A 4,425-nucleotide genomic window follows, 5' to 3' on the forward strand; every position below is an offset into this window, starting at 1 on the left:
TCTGTTTGAGTAACTGCTTCTTGGTCTATGCACAGGCTCCTCATGAGCACAGTTATGTATTCTGGAGTAGTTATAGTTTACATGATTATGTAAATACTACAAAAAAAATACAACTATTTCAGAATTAATAAATGAAGGAATAATCAAATCAGAGAAGGAAAAGTGGGTATGGTGTTGTTTCTAAGTTATTTATAAGATTCACTTTGAGTTCTCTATACTCGCCTGATTTCCACACTCAGTAATGGAAGCTGGACGTGCGAGTCTATAGAGACAAACTTGCTGTGTTCATAATTGCTGACATTTTCAATGAAACCCTTTACACAGTCCACTAATAACGTTGCACTCACTCACTCTTACAAGCACTGACCCCACCATCAAGGGCCAGAACCTCCAGGATTCTGCTGAAAAGAAGAGGCCCCAGAGGCAGGGGCAGCTGCCCAGCCTGCCCAGTCCTCTTCACTGTGGGATCTCTGCCTGCAACACAAAAGACAAGCAAAATACCCATTGTTGTCCAGTCAATTCCAATCCATGGCGACCCCATGCGTTACAGAGTAGAATTGGCCCATAGTGTTTTCTTGTGAACTTTATGGAAACAGACTGCTGGGACTTCTTCCACAGCACCATTGAATAGATTTGAACAACCAACCTTTAGGTGAGTCGTCTTGTACAAACTGTATTTATTTCTACTTAAAACAGGTTTGCTCATGGAGGAAACTTTCTGAGAAAAAATTTTAAACCTGCCTTTTTAAAGTTTGTGTTAAGAAGATGAAATTCTTGTTTTGGCAAGTAGAGCCTCATCTCCCCGACAGTCCCGTGTCGATGGCACCGTGCACAGAGTGGTCGCTGGTTTCTTCAGGAATAAGGTGCACATGTGTGTAAGGCTGCAGAGGCCTGCACATACATGAATTTGCTTCTGTTTCCTCTCAAGCTTCAGCTTGCCCTGTTGTGAAAATTACAACACTGTGGATTTCTGAGCAGAAGCATTTACAGAGACATGTGTTGACTTCTCCCGTGGGCTCCTGAGTGTGCCAGGCCCCATCCTGGCCAAGGTGAGAACCCAGGTCTCAGAGGGCCTCATCCCTACAGCCACCTGGGCTCAGGCTGCTGGTGTGCTGGGAAGGGAAAGGGGGACCTGGATTGGGAGAGAGGCAGACTGCAGCGAGGGAGAAATTGCCACATGGAGGTTTCCATTCTTGGAAACCACCCTAGTCCCTGGGGGACAGGTCCCCAGGATTGTGAGGCAGCATGCCGCTGAGACTGGAGGGGAGCAGGGCAGGGCAGCTGGTGCTACAAACATTTGGGGAAATTTGAGCTCATCACACCTCCAAAGGAAACGGTCAAGTGTGCTGAGGCTTGGAGAAAGGAGCGAAGGCCCCCAATTGTGTTCCAGGCATATCTGATGCACTCACTGAGCAAACAGGAGCTAAGTGCTAGGGTGAAAGGATGGATCAGATGAGCCCAGGTCCTGCCCTTCCACACTCACCCGGCCATGAAGGAGACAGACATTAATATGGTCTCCAGCCAGTCATGTGGAAAGTGGCAATGATGATGAGAACCTTAAAGGAAACAAGAGTATAAAATAGGGAGACAGGAAGCAGTGTCAGGGCCAGGGAGCTTTCTCAAAGGATGACCCCACAAGATCTCTGGTCCATGGTCCAGTCTCAGCAGGATTCTGCTGCCAAAGCCCTGTACAGCCCACCCTGGGGTCCCAGAGGTCAGCCAGGCTATTCCTCTGCCTGTAGTGAACACTTGCTCCTCACAGATGCTCATGTACCTGAGAAACCCCAGCTCGACTTCACAGAGCAGAAGGTTAGGAGGAAGGTCCTGGTCTCGGCATCTGTGGGCCTGGTTTCCCTTAGAGCTCTCCCTCCTGCTTGACATCAATCTTCCCCTTTTACGTGTTGTGGAGTCGGTTCTGACACATAGCAACCCTGTGTAGGGTTTCTAAGGAGCGGCTGGTGAGCTTGAACTGCCAACCTTGTGGTTCAAATCAACCTTGCAGTCCAGTGCATTAACTCACAGCGCCACACCAGGGCTCTCTCCCTGGGTCTCAGAAATTCTCTGCTCAGGAAGCCACGGGTCCAAAGGCCACACACCCTGCTCATCTTTCTCGATGGTAGTAGGTCCTCAGAACTCTGCTCATTTGTTTAATTTCTTTTATATCTGAGAAGAGCTTATGTTTTTTCTTCATATTGTAAATTTCTAAAAAAAAAAAAAATGAAATTGACAAAATACAACTGAATCCTATAGATTGTATCCTGCCTCAGTAACATAGCAACATAGTAATGTAGCAACATGCCAACATAGTAACACGGCAACATTGTAACATGGTGACCGCAACATAGTGACATAACAACATTGTAACATAGTAACATAGCCTATAATCCTGCTTCATTAGTTCAGAGGTCAGAATTTATAGCACATACAATAATTACATTAGTTCACACAATGGAGGATAATTACCCAGTACTTTATCCGGCACTATATACCTGGAGAAGGCGCTCTGGTAAGCGTAGTGGTTACGAATCGGGCTGCGAACTGCAAGGTCAGAAGTTCAAAACTACCATCTGTTCCACGGGAGAAAGATGAGGTCTTCTGCTCCCATAAAGATTTACAGCCTTGGAAACCCTGTACAGAGTTGCTATGAGTCAGAACTGAATCCACGGCATATAACCACCAACCATATACCTGGAGAAGGACATCACATTTGGTCAGATGGAGGGTCAAAGAAAATGAGGAAGACCCCCAGCGAGATGGATTGGCAAAGTGGCAACATTAATGGGCTCAAGTGTGGCAACAATTGTGAGGCTGGCCCAGGATCGGGCAGTGTTTCATTCTGTTGTGCATAGGGTCACTATGAGTTGGTACCAACTCAATAGCACCTAACAGCAACTGAGTCATGGTCTCGCCAAGTTGACCTACATTTTGGAGTGGAACACCGTTCCATTCCTAACACTCACTACTAGGTCCGTACAATAAGTAACCAATAGCGTTCCCTGCCAGGAGATCATCAAAACATTGAATTTGCTTTAAACTTGAAATCTCTCCAACTCTCACCCCACCCCCAGGCTAGGACTGGCTACAGGTGTGCCACCTGCTGGCAGAAAAAGAAGCTTCCTTTAGCTTGCCAAATTTAGTTCTGGCCTCATTATGGTTGGGGTGCAGGACAGGAGAAAGGGAAAGGAGTCCAGGAAAATTCGGATTTGTCGAAGATGGCTCTTCCCCATCCGGGTGGCACGCTGTCTGTCTGGTTCTTTGGAAACCTTCAAACTTGCGGATGGTCTCTCACCTGCAGTGCCCTTGGCCTGGGTGAAGATGTTCTGTTTAGATAATGCTATCTCCTGCTGTGGCGCTGTAGGATCAGCACTGAACTGCAAGCCACCAGGTAGGCAGTTCAAACCCACCAGCTGCTCCTTAGGTCACTCTACACTGAAATCAACAGCACTTGACAACAACATCTTTTCTGCAGCCCTGAAGCAAAGAGAGTCTCACCTTTGTCCAGCACACGTTAATAGACACTGTGAGTCCAGTGACCATTGTGGCCACTTGTTCATGTTCGTTCAATAAATACCATCCCTAACTCCAGGCCAGGCTGGGGCTGGGGGTACTACGGGACATCAGAATCCTGCTGTTACAGAACAGTGAGGGGCAGCAGCAACATATAGGTCAAGAGAGTGGCAGCTAAGGGCAGGGGGCAGAAGGGATGGAGGTGGCTGTGATCAGCCACTTGGGGAAGTAGCAGAGAGTTGAGGAGTGGAATGAGGACCACCTGGGAGACACCTCATGCATGCAGGAGGCCTACTGGAGATGAGTACCAGGGGTCTCCAAGGCTGGCTGACCACACAGCTCCGGGGATGTCCTTCTAGGGACATTTCGGCCAGGCCCAAGTCCCCAGCAGCACACATGGAGAAGTGCTGTTTTGGTTAGCCCCGCTCCCCGCCCCCAGCCCCCCAGTGGAGAAATCCTTGGAGAACGGGTTTGCACAAGGGCCCTGTGGCTTTGATATAAAGAAGCCCCAATGGTCTTAATTTGTTCTGTTTTATAAAATAAAGATCGCTGTACTTTGTAATTATAAAACTACTTGTTAGGGATTGGATGGCCTCCCCTCAAATAGATGTCTTCACGTTCTAACCCCTGTATCTGTCGGTGACCCTATGTGGAAATCGGGACTGTGATGACCTTCGGGCCATACTGTGGTACATTAGAGCCTATAGGACTGGCGTCCTTAGAAAAGACGATGCCAAGGAACACCTGCCTGTAGTCACCGAGCTGGAAGGGAGGCTCAGAAGAATCACCACAGACCGCCCCCCCCTCCAACTTCAGACTCTGTCTCACTCCAGAGCTGGGAAACAATAAAATGCCATCCTTATAAGTCTGCCTGTTTGTGGGATGTTGTTGTGGCTGCCCTGGGAAACAGGCAAACTC

This window comes from Chrysochloris asiatica, unplaced genomic scaffold, assembly GCF_000296735.1.
Source record: "Chrysochloris asiatica unplaced genomic scaffold, ChrAsi1.0 scaffold00025, whole genome shotgun sequence".
In the NCBI taxonomy this organism is placed as follows: Eukaryota; Metazoa; Chordata; class Mammalia; order Afrosoricida; family Chrysochloridae; genus Chrysochloris; species Chrysochloris asiatica.